Genomic DNA, 15,273 nt, shown 5'->3' on the forward strand with positions numbered 1-15,273 from the left:
TTCTTTTTAAAAAATACATATTCCGAACATGTAAAATAAATACACATTCAGACATGCAAAGATTCACAAAATTTACCTCCCTTGTACAATTCTTAGGAGATTCATGGAGAATGTGCTACAGCAAGACAAGGAAGTTAGCTGAGAAATAGAAAGGCTCAGGGTCCAGGACACAGTGGGGTCAACTAATGAGAAAGAGAGGGAACTCCTCAGGCAGTCGGGGAAGGACAGTTCTAGAATGACATCTGGGGAAGAGACGTGATTTGTATGTACCGGTTATTGGAGGAGATTGGTCGAGTTGAGAGCCATTTTAGGTTTTCTTGGAGAGTTTGGGAAGAATCGTGGCAGGTACACGAAAACTCAGTAAGCAACAAACAACAAAAAAACCACAATAACTTCAGGAAAAATATTCCTCCTATGGATTCCACTTCTGAAACATCTCTCAGCTGTTTCCCCTCCACTCCGCCTAGATTCCAGAATATTTGAAAGTATTAAAATTAATTGGAGCTAAGCGAGTTATAACCATTTCACAATGTCTACTTATATCAAATCATTATGTGGTACACCTGAAACTACTACAATGTTATATGTCAGTTACACCTCAATTTTTTTTAATTTTTAAAAAACCCATGATAAACAAAGTATCACCCTTTTAAATCTTGCAGGATCTACCCCTGGCCCTGCAGGACCCCAACGGTGAGTGCCTCACTGACCTTCCCCTAGTCCTGGTGCAGAAGCGGGGCTCCCGGGGCGCCTGGGTAGCACAGTCGTTAAGCGTCTGCCTTCGGCTCAGGGCGTGATCCCGGCGTTCCTGGATCGAGTCCCACATCGGGCTCCTCCGCTATGAGCCTGCTTCTTCCTCTCCCACTCCCCCTGCTTGTGTTCCCTCTCTGCTGGCTGTCCCTGTCAAATAAATAAATAAAATCTTAAAAAAAAAAAAAAAAAAAAGAAGAAGAAGAAGAAGCGGGGCTCCCTTCCTAGCGCAGCAGGGTCAGACTCTCCAGGAAGTGGGTCCAGACGGAGGTGCTCTTCGGGGACAGCTCCGCAGGCCATTCCGCTGTGCAAAGGTGGAGCACTCCTGCTCTGAAGGAAGTAATGAGGGTAGGTCTGAGGGTTGCAGCGGGGAAGGGATGCCTGACGCTGTGGAAGAGTTAGGTGCGCACGGACAGACGGTGCCCCCATCTGCCAGGAGACATGGTGAAATGGTTACAACTAGCTCAGTTAAAACTAATTTTAATATTTTCAAATATTCTGGAATCTAGGAGGAGTGGAGGGGAAACAGCTGAGATGTTTCAGAAGTGGAATCCGTAGGAGAAATACTGGATTGTAGAGATACAGGACTGATTTTTTTTTAATGATGCTTGGGGAACTCAAAAATTATACTGCATAATTAAAGTGAAATTGTGCTTGAGGTTTAGAAGGAAAGGAACAATCTCTGCTCTGCCTTCTCCAAGTTCAGCATCACCTCTAGGTTCTAATCACCTTTAATCCTTTTGGGTGTGTCGGCCAGTATTTAGCTCCATTTTTAAAAAATATACGCGTACACAGTATTTCTTGATATTTCAATTTGGAGCATGAGTTCCTGACTTCCTGCCATGGTAAATAAGGACTTAAATCTCCCATCGATCCCCTGCTTCCTTTCCTTCCCTCCTCCCAATAGGGTTGTTTCCAATTTTTCATTGAACAAGAGCACCACTGAGCCCAGTTGTACATTATAACGGCATTCTTTTTGTACAACCCTTCTGTTCCTGGAGTTAACAACCCCCTTTTTTATTGGCCTGATGTCTAGTATCTATCATTAATTTGTGCCAAGCGTTCAACATCTCCAGCACTCACCCATCGATAGTAGTTTCCATTCTTCAATCAACCACTCAGGTTCATTTTCCCTCCATCCTCTTGTTTGAATCTGAGCATGTCGTTTGCTGGGCCTGAGAGTCGACTGTCCTCCTAGGGCACTCCTCGACTTCACGCTGAGACATGCCTTCACTGTACTTCCTATGTTCAAGTCCTCCTTTCTGGAATCTTCTCTCTTTCTCTTCCTGGGCTTCTTCCCCTGTTTTGGTGGTATGCATCCTCCAATAGCTTCCTAAGAGTGGGAGCATAGGAGGTAAGAAATTAAAACACGATTGATCTCGATTACTGAGTTTGGGGTGCCTCTTAAATTGTGCACCCCAGGTGAGTGCCTCATTCTCCTAGCCCTAGTTCTGGCCCTGGTGAGTGTCAGCATTGCTCCTTCTGCCCTGTCAAGGCCTGAACTGGGGGGCATCATCACTGCACAGGCACAGCACGAGATGTACTACTCAGGGGTGGGTGGGCTGTAGCCCAGGACGGTCCTGGGTGTCCAAAGACCTTCCAGAAAAGACCTGGAAGCATCCCGACTTTGCTGGCTCCCTCTGCTTCCTGGGGGCAGCCTCAGGATGAGTGGAATGGCTCTGGTACCCCTGGTGTGTGCTGGGAAACTTCTGTGAAGGGAAGAATGACACCCGTGAAACCTTCACTTTCTGGAAAAGCCATGCAAACAGTCCCCTGACACAGAACCCTTCAATTTTCTGAGGGAGTAAATCGAATGGCTGTTCATTGCTCGAATAGCTAATGTTCATTACGGTTCACTCTGGTTTTAGGGACATTTGCGGTGCAGTGGAGCTGAATGTTGCGTGAGAGCTAATTATCACTCACAACGTGCCAGCTGCCACGCTGGAGCTTTGGGCAGCTTATCTCAGTGCACACTCCTGCCACCTCATGAGCTAGATACCCTTGTCATCCCTGTTTTACAGAGAAGGAAACTGATGCCCAGAGAGGTCGGGTGACTACCTGGAGGTCACACAGCGGGAAGAGGGTGGAGCTGGAATTGACACCCTGTCATCCTGACGCCCATGCTTGGAAGCACAGTGTCACTCGGACTCTATTAGCAGAAACGTCTAGAGCCCCATCTGGAGACAGGAAGCCAGGGTCTCAGGATAGAGTCACTGCATGAGCCTAGGTACACACACCTTCCCACCTGCTGTCTCTGGGCCTCGATCTCCTCCTCTGAGCAGAGGAGTCGGGCAGCTGCACTGGCTGTTCCTGCCCTGATATGCAGCGATCCTATGACTGGACCATCTGAGCCCATGTTCCCAGCAGTCACATGTCCTTTGGGTGTCTGCTCTGACAATGCCATGGGGGAGAGTGACCTGCAGGTCAGCAGGTTTGGCTCCAAATTCTGAAGGAAAGGATAGTGATGGGGTTCTGGGCTGGGGTCTCAGAAACTACCCTATCACCTTTCGCAGGACCTCCTTTTCAGGGGATTCAGCAGCTATCCCAAGCACCAAGATTGCCCTCCCCTTGCCCAAGGATGTCCTGGCTCAGCTGGGGTAGACGCTGGAGGGAAGAGGAGGAGCAGGTCTTGGGTAGCGGCTGGGGTGGACCCAGAGAGAGCAGGCTCAACCAGAGGTGTCTGGGGTGACTGGGCCAGGAAGGGATGGTGCTCCAAGCATCTCCCATGAGTTCAGGAGAGAGGAGCCCTGGGAAAATGCTGGAGGTGTGCCTTGCTCTAAGGCAGGAAGGAAAAGAGAGGAGAGAAATCCCCTCTGAGGTCCTCACCAGCCAGTGGTAAGAGGAGTGGTTCAGGGAGCTAAGACAAAGCATAGCCTCTTAAAGGGAAGCAGGGTCAGTCTACAGAGCTCAGACCCACCAGGAGTTGGGCACAGGAGCTCTGAGGTGCCAAGCAGGTGGCCAAGAGGAAGAAGTAGCCCTCCCCCTGGGAAATGGACTGAATACCATGTCCTCCACAGCCCAAGGGAACCTCAGAAGCTGTGGGAAACCACAGTTAGGCCTGGGTTGCAAGAAATCAGTGTCTAGTGACTAGTGGTTCTTCCTAGAATGCTTCCTGCCTCCTTGTGGCCAAGTGCAAGGTCAGTAACAGGCAGGGGTTCTGCCCTTGACCCACTGTCTGGGCCATGTGCTCTCTACATCTATCCTGCTTTTCCCTGTGTGTGTTGAGGGTGGGGGCGTGGCATGGATGGGCAGGACTGACTGCATGTGGCCTCTCTGGTGGGTGAAAGAGGACCTTGAGCCTAAGTGACTCTAATGGCTCCTGGGGTCTCACTGGGAGGCCACCACCCTGCCCCACCATGGCACACAACTTGGCCACCATGTTCCACGCAAGACTGGAAATCAAGAGGCCTGCACTCTGTCACCAACCCTTCATGGCCTTGCTGAGAGACCAGGTAAGGTCAGCAAACCAGGGGGCTACAGACAGTCATCTCAAAACAGTGCATCAAAAGCCATGACTCTGTGGGGCTTGTTGGTGACTCTAGAGACTAAAGCAGCCCTCTGTCATGAGCAAGGTCAAGGGGGCTTATTGGGATCACTCCTCCACGCTCCCAACTCTGGGGCATCCCATGATCTCCCTTACTTTTTACAATGGAACAGCACCCTTCCCCCTCGGTTGCCCTTGGTTTAGAAACACTAGCTCCTCACACAGCATCTCAGAACGCCAGTCACTAGGCAACATGAGAGATTCAGAGAAGGGACTGGCCCTGTAGAAACGGACCAGGTCAGGAGCACAGACCCAGCTAACTTGGATCGGTAACCTCCCGAGCATGGCAAAGTCCCAGCCCCTCGGCCTGCCTCCCCTTTCCCTCCTTCCTGGCCCCCTCCTTCCAGAACATCTTGGTCCCCAATTACTCAGAGCTGCGGGAGGCCTGCCAGAGAAGAAATGAGAGCTACACATCAGCTATTCTATATTTACCACCTGACGGCTGAGGAGGATCTATCTTCTGCACAATTAAATGAAAAGAGTTTTAATATCGGCAGGCAAAGGACTCAAGCATCAATGGAGAATTAGGTTAGAGCCAGCAATTGGATTAGTGCCCAGCTGCAAGTGAAATGAGGACTCGGACACGGGAGGGTCATCCCTCTCTTGGTGACAGGGCCTTCCTTGGTGGGGGGGCAGGAAGCCTGGGTTCCTGAGACCCGCCTGACCCCTCCCCAACCCACAGGACCAAAGACCAGGAGGGACAGCCTTTCCCAGAATGCTCCATGAAGACGAAGCCCTTGGCCAGGTGTGGTAGAGGAGGGGAAACAAGGGTCCCCGCAGCCAGCCAGCCACCACACCCCCTCCTGGGAATCAGCCTCACCCGTGTCCCCTACTCACCCCCTCCCTTTCCTGCCCTCACCCGTTCCTTGCCTAGTTCAAGCCCACACCTCCCTTCCCTGGAGCTGCTGCAGCCGCCCCACAGCCTCCTCCCTCCCTTCCAGTCCAACCTGTCCACACACACAAATCAGTCTGCCCTGAGCCAGCTTCCTTCCCTGAAGCGCAGCCAAGGGAGGCAGGGGCACACACGTCCCCAGGTGAAGGCTGTGGAGGGCACAGCAAAGATGCTAGTCAAATCATTGTCCCTTTCCCTTTTCCGATTTCACACTGAGTTGCTTTCTTTATATTTACTAAATGTGAAATGCATGAATGCACCTTCGTTTTGCCAGGTGTTGATTTGGTGGCAAATTCCAGCACAGCCTAGGGATATCACGTTTCTGGCCCCCGTCCTACGTCTGTGGGGCCCCCGCTGCCACCCTGACAGAGCCAGCCCAAATCCTTGGCTGGGAATTAGGGCAAGCCCTTCCCATCAGTTTCCTGGAAGTGGGCGTCGCGTCTCCCGTCCTGAACGGGACCCCAGAGACACGCCGCCCAGCCTGTCCTGTTTGTGCCGGCCTCTGGAAAGAAAGACTCCGCAGCCAGCTGGGTCTCTTCCGGCCGCCTTGCTCCTTTCTAGCTAACAGCAAGTTCTTCCTTCCTCTTTCCTCAAGTCTCTCTGGGAAGAATCCAAGTGTGCTGGCATTATTTCAAGGGAAGACAGAAATCAGCTGGTGAGTACTAGAGAACGCCCGTCCTCCTCCCCCAGACTCCTCAATCTAACAGCCCTGAGCATGAACTGGGGGGTCTCAGCCTGTTCTCCCCATCGCAGGGGGTAAAACTGAGGCCTTGGGAAGGAAAACGGTCACCAGAGAATGAGATATGGAATAAGGCTATCCCAGGAGTCCCTGACCCCAAGAGCAGTGAGTGAAAAGTCTGCATGCTCGCGGCCCGTCGGCACACTACAGGGCCAGCCCAGTGCTGACCTGGGGCTGGGGGAGTCAAGAACAGTGCCTGGTCTTCTCCTACATTCTTAAAGGCAACCACAACTCACCACTAGTCTCTATGTCTATTCTCTACGAAGAACACCAGCTTCTCCTGCTGCCCAGCTGTGACCCTCATCCACAGGAAACAAACCAGAAGTACGACCCAAACGTGTACGTGCCTTTTCCCTGGCAGAGCGTCGGGACACGGGGCCTCCGTGGGAACTGAAAGTGCCCTTGCTTAAGACAAAGGCAGGGCCCTGTTCTCGTAGCTTCCCGCCTGCATTAGGTTGCTGGGGCTGCCGTAACTAATACCACAGACCCAGGGGGGCTTAAACAGCAGAAGTCATTTCCTCACAGGCCTGGCGGCTGGAAGTCCAAGATCAAGGTGTGGGCAGGACTGGTTTCTCCCAAGGCCTCCTCTCTCCTTGGCTTGCTCACGGCCGTCTCCTCCCTGTGTCTCCACCTGGTCTTCCCTCTGAACCCATCTGCGTCCTAAGTCCCTCTTCTTACAAGGACATTAGTCGATTGGATTAAGGGCCTCCCTAAGAACCTCATTTTGATGTAACACCACTTTAAAGGCCCTGTCTCCAAATACAGTTACGTTCTGAGGTACTGGGTGTTAGGATTTCAATGTGCGAATTTTGGGGGGACTCAATTCCCTAATTCCCATAACACCTCCTCCAGTTTCAACCCCCATCGCAGGAGTGGGGGCATTCGGATCCAGCTCAGGTCGGTTACTCATTCTGTCATCAGCACCTCAACCACCCTGACTCCCCAACCGCTCTTGTCGGGGGCCCCCTCCCCACTGCAGCCTCTAATCTCCCACAGCCCTGCTCCCCGACTGAGCCGAGAGACTGAGCTCCCACGGGCCCAGCCCGCAGCCCTGCCCCTGCCCCGTGGCCTGGGGCTCCCGCAGGAGAGCAGACATCGCCCTGGGGCCCTGCGCAGGCATGAGAGGACTTGGCCCACTCCGAGAGGCCAGAGGTGGTGGGCAGGATGAGAAGGGTCTTGTGATGAGGCTGGGGAAGCGCCAGGCCGCCCCGGCTCTGGAAGAGCTGTTTGGGATTTGGACACAGAAGGAGGCCTGCGAGGCCTCTCGCTGGACCTACTTGTCCTTCCCCGCCCCCCAACCCTGGCCCAGGCTCCCTCAGTGGGAGAGGACAGCTAGCAGATGCTCCAGATGTTCCAGATGTTCCCAAGGGATCTTCAGCCTCCAAGTCCAGAAGAGGGTCAAAAGGCAGCCTTGCGATTTCCTGACAGAGGAACCACAGCTCTCCACGGGGGCCGGTGGTTCGGTCCAGTTTCCATGTGCCTCGTTGCACTTTCGTGTGGAGCACTTTTTCTGTACGTCTGTCTCTTTATTGCCCTAATAGTCTGCCCCTCTGTCCATCGGTCTCACAGCTGCATGAGGCTCTGTAGTGGGGAGGAAGGGTCTAAGGCAAGGACTGTTTAGTTCTCTTTTTGGTTGTTTTTTTTTTTTTTTTTGGACTGATATTTTTGCTTATTTTCATTCGTGTATCCTCAGTGCCTGGATCAGCACCTGGTACGTATTAGGACATTTGTTCAAGGAAGATTTTTCAACAAAGGAGTGACAAGGATGAGCAAACCTTGTCTCAGGCGGCTGGTATGTGGTGTAGAGTAGACGCACAGCAGGAGGAAGTCCCCTCTGTAAACATGGTTAGACAAGAAGCATGTGAAGGTCCTCAGGAGCACCCGCTGGGAAGACAGGGAGGGTCAGAAGCAGGAAACTTGACCTCTAAAGCCTGGGTCCAGAGGTCAGAAGAATAAAAATGGAGAAAGACCAAGAGAAAACACACAGTAGTAGTGAGTCCCCTGTCGTTCGAGGCATGCAAGTTTAGCTAGACACCAGAAGTGCAGGATGCTGCCCAGAGGTAACACATCTGAGCCCCTGAGAGAGCAGATATCCTCAGACTGGGACCTGGGCAGTCCTCTCGTCTTCCCTGGGCCTCAGTTTCCCTCTCTGTAGTGTGGCAGGAAGAGGTGCGATCTTGAATTTCATGACAGCTTCTCTAGTCTTGAAGATCAGTGTTCTTGAACCTCCAGAGAGTCTGCCCCAAAAGAGTGCTCTCCAGAGAGTGGAAGGGGGAAAGAGGGCAGCAGGGAGCCCTGGAGGAGGCACGCAAAGGCCTCAGTGAGAACAGGCTTTGCCCTGACTCCCACGCCTCCAGCCAGCCCTGACAGGCCCTCGGCCCCAAGTTTGGTGGCCCCAGGGGTGCTGGAGAAATCAGTGAAGGCCCAGCAGGGTCAGGGGCCATGGCATCCTCCAGGGAAACCCAGACCAGAGGCGGGGGATCCCAAGAACACAGGTCTGGCGGTGGGAAGGCCTCGGGCTGGATCCCAATTCCTGCCCAAACTCCGATTTGCTGTGTGACCATGGGCAAGTCACTCCCCCTCTCTGAGTCCCAATGTCCTAATAGGCCAAGGAGAGGTCTGGGCTTTGCCGAGATGGGGGCAAGAGGGAGGCGAGAGAAGCAGACAGGGTCCCAGGCTGCAGGAGCCCTCAAGGTGACTGAAATGTAGGGAAGAAGGAGGAAGCGGCACACGGGAAAAGATCAACAGTGCAAAATCTGTAAAATGGGTTTACTAATCTCTGCCCTGCCTTTCTGCCTCTATGTGAAGAGGCATGTCCCTTTTCAGTGCTGGAGTGCCTCCCCCAGTCCACCTTGCTATTTGATCTGCAAGTTGACCCCCCATGAGAAAACAGGCTCGAAGGAGTTAAGTGACCCCCCCACACACACACACAAAACTCTCTGACACCCAGGCAGTTCTCTGCAGGCTGTCCTCTCTGTCTGCACCACTCTCCCTTCCTGTGGGTGCCTGCAGCCTCCCCGTCTCGCTGCTGTCCCTGTTGCCTGTTCCCCTGTAGCCTGTGCGCTGCAGGAGGGCATGTGTATTTATAGTGCCTAGCACAGGGCCTGGCACCCAGGACCACCGTGGTAGAGCCAGGCCCCAAATCAGAGCTGGATCCTGCCCAAGAAAAGGTCTAGAGCAAAGCAGGGACATCAAAGAAAGAGTTCTTTAATGACTTTGGTTTCAAAGAATTTGACATGGAAGCTTGAGGGAAGTCGTGGGAGAAATCAGAATTCTGGACCTCTTGACACATATGTTAATTCTATCTCAATTCATTTCTACAAGCATCTTTCTAATGCCTGCTCTGTGTTAGGCACTGTTGAAAAAACAAAACAAAACAAAAAAGAAAACCCACCCTCAAGGAGCTTACATTCTAATGGAGAGAGAGATGATAAACTGGGTAAGTCATATCGCATTTTAGTCCTAGGCGCCATAGAGAAGACTGTAAAGCAAGAAGTGGCAGAAGGCACGCCGTGGCGGCCATTGGGGTTGCAGACTGCTATTTGGCCTGAGGTAAAGGAGAAGCCTTGTGGGTATCTGAAGGGAAACTGTTCCTTGCAGAAGGAATAACAAGAGCAAAGGCCCTGGGGCAGGAGTAGCAAGGAGGCCAGCACAGCCGGAGCCAGGTGAAGAAAGGAAAGAAAAAAGGAGATGAGTCCGAAGAGGAAGACTTTGGTAGCCCTGTGTGGGCCACCTGAAGGCTTTTGGCATTGGACTTTGAGGACACAGGAGAGCTACTGGAGGGGAAGGCAGCTAATAGGGTTTCTGTTGAATCACAGTGTTTTGGAGTGGCAATAGCCACCCTATTCTTCTCTGAATCCAGCCCTGGCATGAACCCGAGTCCCACTAACTCCAGAGTCATGCTCACTCTGGTACCCCAGCAGGACCTGTTAGCTTTGAGGACGGAGGCCTGCGAGGGGGGCCTGGGCCGGGGCAGAGGGAGGGAAGCCAGAGGCCCCAGGGGCAGCCTTGTGGGACTCCAGGCAGGTCTGTGAAGGTGTGCGGGGGCCCTCTGGGAGAATTCGCCCTCCGGGGCATGTGGCCCTTCCCCTCGGCCGCCTGCTGTGAATTGCCTGGGGAAAGGAGAAGGGACCAATGACCTCGAGGCTGGGCTGGGCTGCCCAACAGGCTCCGCAGGAGTCTGGACCCTCCCCAGGCCCGCCCTTGCCTCCCAGGAGCCGCCCTGCCTCGGGGTCACAGGATGAATAAGCTGCTTCTCCTTAGCCCCAAGAATCCCTCAGGCCCTCAGGGGAGACAGCCTCAGAGGAACCTGGCTGGAGCCACCACCTGGGGTACAGGAGGGAGGAGGAGGTGACCACCACGGAGGTGGGGCGCGGGGCTTAGGGTACATTCTGGTCGTGGCCTACCTGAGTCCCAGAGGAGCCCAGAGGCAGTGCTGCAGTCACGCATGGAGAGGGTCAGACCTGGATTTGAACCCACTTAGGATATACACGGGCGGCCTGACCCCAGGCAGCGGATGAAGCCGTCTGAGCCTCAGTTTCCTTACCTGTGGAATGGAGAGGATACGCGGCTTACTTCACAAGGCTTGCGAGACGTTACCCATAAAGCGCTTTGCAGAGAGGCGGGCCGGGAGAGAGCGTGACTACACAGTGGTCCCTTTTAGCCCCGACGCCTCAGTAAATCAGGTGGCTTCTCTCCCTGCACGCCCCTACCCCAGCCAGGCTGGGCTCAGCAGTCGGGGGAGCAGGGGGCCTCCGGGCTCAGCCTGGTAGGAGATCCGGGGCTGCTGCAGCCGCTGCGGGAAACTAAATAGGACACGAAACCCAGACGACTGTTTCCCAGACTCGTTTTTACCTCACCCTCAGTGAGAAATACGTTTTACGTTGCGATTCAGCGTAAACATGCGTATATACGTAAAATACGTTGCATGACGTGGCCCTTACCCGCACTAGCTGCGCTGGACTCAGTTTTCCACTCTCTTCCATGTCATTAAGAACGTGAAATGCGGCTCGCAACCCAAACACGGGAAGGATTGAGGGGCTGGTGTGAAGCAGTTGGGCTCGCCGCCAGCCTGGCCCGGGGTTGTGTGGGCTGGTGGTGCACGTGTCCAGGGCCACGTGACTATCCTCACTAGGTCCCCGCGGGGCCACAGAGGCCAAGGAAACACCCAAGAGCCAGAGGCTCGCGAGAGGCTGCTCCAGACCCTGTCGAGGAGGGCCCTTCGCCCCAGCAGAGCCGCCTGCAGGGGACCGTGGGGCGTGCAAGGGCCTCTTTTGGGCTTTCCTCAGGCCAAATACCAAATGCTAAAAACCAGAGAAACAAACCTCCCAGGCGACCCATTCCTACTTGGCCCACGGGCACCCCTTGCCCGGCCCAGCTCTGGGCTCAACCCCCAGTTCTGCTAGTTAGGAGCGCCTGACCCGAGCCACCTCTGGGAGGCCCGGTCTAGCATCAGTACGACTGGGACCGTCCCTACGTCGCAGGGCTGCTGTGAGGTTGAAGTCAGCCCAGTTACAGGACTCACTGGCCCAGTGCTTGACACTTCGTAGGCGCAGGGCAAATGCAAGGGGCTGCCCTCCGGCTTTCCTCTCTGCCGGGTCCTCAGCCCTCCTCCCCAGAAGCCCCAGCTCCTAGCAGAGCCTCCTCCCGAGGCGTTTCCGGGGGCTTGCCTTTGTAAACAGGGCTTGTGGCAGCAGCAACAGCCTTAATTTTAGTTCTGGGCTGGGTAATTTCCCGTGATTACAGGCCCCGTCAGTGCGGCGAGCTGTGCAGCTGCTGGGAAGCCAGCAGGCCTCGTCAGGGCAGGGCTGGAGCACATGCCCGCACACACGCCTCCACACGAGAGGGCACGCTGCTCACGTGGCCATGCACACACGCACACATGCTCTGCTCTTCCACGACCGGGATCCAGAGGACCTCAGCCAGGCTGCATACACGCCGTGTGCGCCCACACGGATTCCCACGGGAGGGACTTTAAACAGCACACGTGCACACACACCACTTCTCCGACGGTGGATGACAAGCATGGCAGTCAGGACAGGAAGACAGCGATAGGGAAAGTTTTAGGGCAAGGACTCTCACCTACTGCCCTTTTCCAGAATCTTCCTTCTCTCCCTTCCCTGGGGTGGCCAAGGGAGGAGCAGCAGGAAAAGAGATATCCCATCTTTTCTACTTTGAGAACTCCTAAGGACTCTGTGCATGTGTGTGTGTGAGTGAATGTGTGAGTGTGTCGGTGTGAGTGTGTGAGGCAGGTCAGTCATCTATATCAGAGGTCTACTCTGAATCTTGACCTTGACTCGGGTGCTGGGGATGCAGGAATGAGGACGACACAGGGAAGCCTGACCCTAAACATGACAACATAAATAACATACAGGGGACCCCTGTTATCTGCGGATTTCATGTGTGTGTGCGTTTGCCCGCCAGCTAATGTTGTTTGTAGCTCAAATCAACACTCGCCTGCTGTCAGTCATCTCCGACGCGCACAGAGCAGCAGAGAACTCGAGGGGCCCGAAGCACCCGTTCCCAGGGGAGGTCCAGCAAGGAGACACCCTGCCTTCTTTTCTCAGCTCACACACTGTAAACGAGCATCTTTTTCATGGTCTGTTTAGTGGCACGTTTTTCACATTTTTGTGCTTTTTGTGGGTGGTCCTGCTATTTAAAATGGCCCTGAAGCAGAGTGCCGATGTGCTGGCCAGGGTTCCTTGGTGCCAGAGGACGGTGATGTGCCTTACAGAGAAAACACGTGTGCCAGGCAAGAGTCTTTCACTCGTGAGTTACAACGTCGTTGGCCTCGAGTTCAACGTTAATGAGTCAATAATGCATATTAAATAAGGTGTCTGCAAACAGAAACACACAGAAAACAAGGTTGCATGTAGATGTGTGGACGAAAACGTTGTGAACAGGGGCTTGCCCTGCCCTGCATCTCTCCTGGAAGCGATGGTTCTGTATCTGCTAATTCAGTGCTTCCGGTGACTTTATGGAACACAACTACCGCGAATACGGAGAATCGACTGCAATTAGTACTGAGTGCCATGAAGAAAATAAAACAAGGACATGCAATATGATGGTCAGCGATGTCACCATGTGGTCAGGACAGGCCTCTCTGAGGAGGTGACACTGGCGCTGAATAGAGATTAAGTGGAAGGCAGCAGCCATGGGCGGTGCTGGGGAACGTGGCAGTTGTGCTGATACGAACATAGTCCAGGGCTTCTAGGGACTGAGAGAAGGTGGGCATGGCCAGGCCAGAGCAGCAGAGGGGGGGTGAAAGAGGGTGAGGCTGGGGAGCTGCGCTGGTCCAGGCTATGCTGTGCAAAGCAACTTCCTTGTCATGTTGGGAAGAAGCTTCAGAACCTCCCAGTGGAGAGTCAGGAATTACTTCTGGGATCTAGGGGGGAACGCCAGGCACGGGAGGTTGACGCTTCCAGAACTGGGAGACCAGCAGGAGGAGCTGTCCTGCCACCTGCCAAGTGGGAGATGCCCCAGACACCCACACAGGGCTGTGGAGGAGGCAGCCGGGCCAGGGATCTGGGGGTGGGTGGGGGCACAGGCACCCTGCATGAAGATCTCCCCACCGAGGCTGTGCCGGGGCCTCAGCAAGCCTCCCTTTAAAGAGAGTTCACTGCACCCTGCTAACCATCCCTCACCCTATCCTCCAGGACACTTCCCGTGCTCCAGCCATGCAGAACTAAACCCAGAGAAACCTCTACACACGCAGGGCTGTCCTCTTTCTGAAAGATCTAACTTGATCAAACGGGTCATGTGTTCTGGGTCTCCCCACCTTCCCGTCAGCTGCTCCTTCTCCCAGAACCTTTCCCCTCTTCTAGTCCTACTCATCCTTTTGGCCCAACATACGACTGCCTCTCCCAGGAGGACTCCTCTGATTGCTCTGACCCGCAACCAACCTTTGACCTTTGAACCTCCCCAGTGTAGCCTGCCGGAGTCCTTCCCTCTATTCTCAGCATGCAAACCTGCCCCCAGAAGCAGGGCTTAGGTCTCCAGATCCTTCCCTCCTTTCTGTTTGATCCCCAGGGCACAGCCCTAGAGGGAGTGTGAAGATCAGAAGACTAAAGCTGGGGTCAGGCTCAAGATCAAGATCTCGGCAGGGCCCAGGTGGAGGCTGAGGCTGTGTTTGGTGAGGGCTCCAGGTCGGCCCGGTGGAGACTGAGGAAGGGGCTGCAGACAGTCAAGGCTTGGCCTGGGAGCAAGGCCAGGACTCAGTGGCAGGTCTGTGCTGAGCCAGCTGGTGTGCAAGGCTTTCTTTCCCATGGCCGTCCACCCCCCACAGAGCCTGGGCCACTAGGTTGAGAGGCTGAGCAGGCCTTCGGCCTTCCCAGAGGCTGCCAGGGACTGTTTGCCTTCTACCTGACTCCGCAGGCCACAGGCTGCCCCGGGGTGGGGGGGTGGGGAGGGTGTATCTGCCCGGTGGGAGCCCAGAGCTGCTCCGTGCCGGCACCACACCCAGCAGAGCTGTGGGCCACACCCGTGCCATGGCGATGCCACCACTGCCAGCCTTTCCCAGCCCTGTAACCATGGGAATGTGCACCGGGCTACGCCACTTACGCGGTGCTGCTGAGGCCGGGGAACAGCTGCCCCTCAGCCCCAGCAGCCTGACCTGCTCCCAGGGATGCCCACAGGGAGGGTCTGTGCACTTGGCCTGTGTCATCCCGCTTGTCATCCCCCAGAACCCCATACGCACGCACACACACACACACACACACACACACACACGGCACTCCAGCTCTGTAAGGCAGGCAGGGCTTAGAATGGTCTGGAGGGAAGACAGGGAGGAAAGAGGAAAGCAGTGTGGGGGCTGGGCAGAAGGGAGCAGAGAAATCTGACAGATGCAGGCAGCTGGCCATCTGGATGCAAGCCAAAACTCTAGCCACCTCCGGCCAGCCCCGGGGCCCAGATAGCCAGATCCTAGAGATAGGCCAGCCACCCCGCCCCATGTGCTGTTCCACCGCTTCCCACCGCTGGAAGCCGGGGTCCCCTAAAGAGAAAGAAAGACACAGAGAGAAACAGACCAACAGGGACTGAGAGCAGAGCCAGAGAGATAGAAACAGAGAGAAAGGAAGTGGGGGAGGGGGAGGAGGCAGAGACCCAGAGGGGGAGCGCTCTGGAAGAGAAGTGGCTACACTGGAAATTCATTTAGAGCACAGAGACAGAGTCCCAAATGTCACCTGCGATTTGTGATTTCTTGGTTTCCAAAGTCTGGCTCTGCCTCTGCAGGCAGCCTTGTTCCTAAGGGTTCCAGGGCCTGAGCACCTGACAGTCCCCAAGCTGGGAAGGTGAGGCCATCGTGGGACTGCCAGGCAGAACACATCAGGCTTCCAGAGGGTGCAGCAAGTG

The 15,273-nt window shown here is 54.7% G+C and overlaps 2 long non-coding RNA genes across 2 annotated transcripts; one reads left to right on the forward strand and one right to left on the reverse strand.

The window, feature by feature from the left end:
- Nucleotides 1–5,731: 5,731 nt before the first annotated feature.
- On the forward strand, nucleotides 5,732–6,705 carry LOC103658946. The gene is made up of 2 exons (XR_567350.1): nucleotides 5,732–5,841; nucleotides 6,192–6,705. It is a non-coding gene; the product is annotated as an uncharacterized LOC103658946 (long non-coding RNA).
- Nucleotides 6,706–12,514: 5,809 nt separating this feature from the next.
- On the reverse strand, nucleotides 12,515–15,273 carry LOC121105759. The gene is made up of 2 exons (XR_005838411.1): nucleotides 15,105–15,273; nucleotides 12,515–12,761 (listed from the first exon to the last, which is right to left on the reverse strand). It is a non-coding gene; the product is annotated as an uncharacterized LOC121105759 (long non-coding RNA).

The sequence above is a fragment of the Ursus maritimus genome, unplaced genomic scaffold (genome assembly GCF_017311325.1).
Source record: "Ursus maritimus isolate PB19 unplaced genomic scaffold, ASM1731132v1 scaffold_3, whole genome shotgun sequence".
Taxonomy (NCBI): Eukaryota; Metazoa; Chordata; class Mammalia; order Carnivora; family Ursidae; genus Ursus; species Ursus maritimus.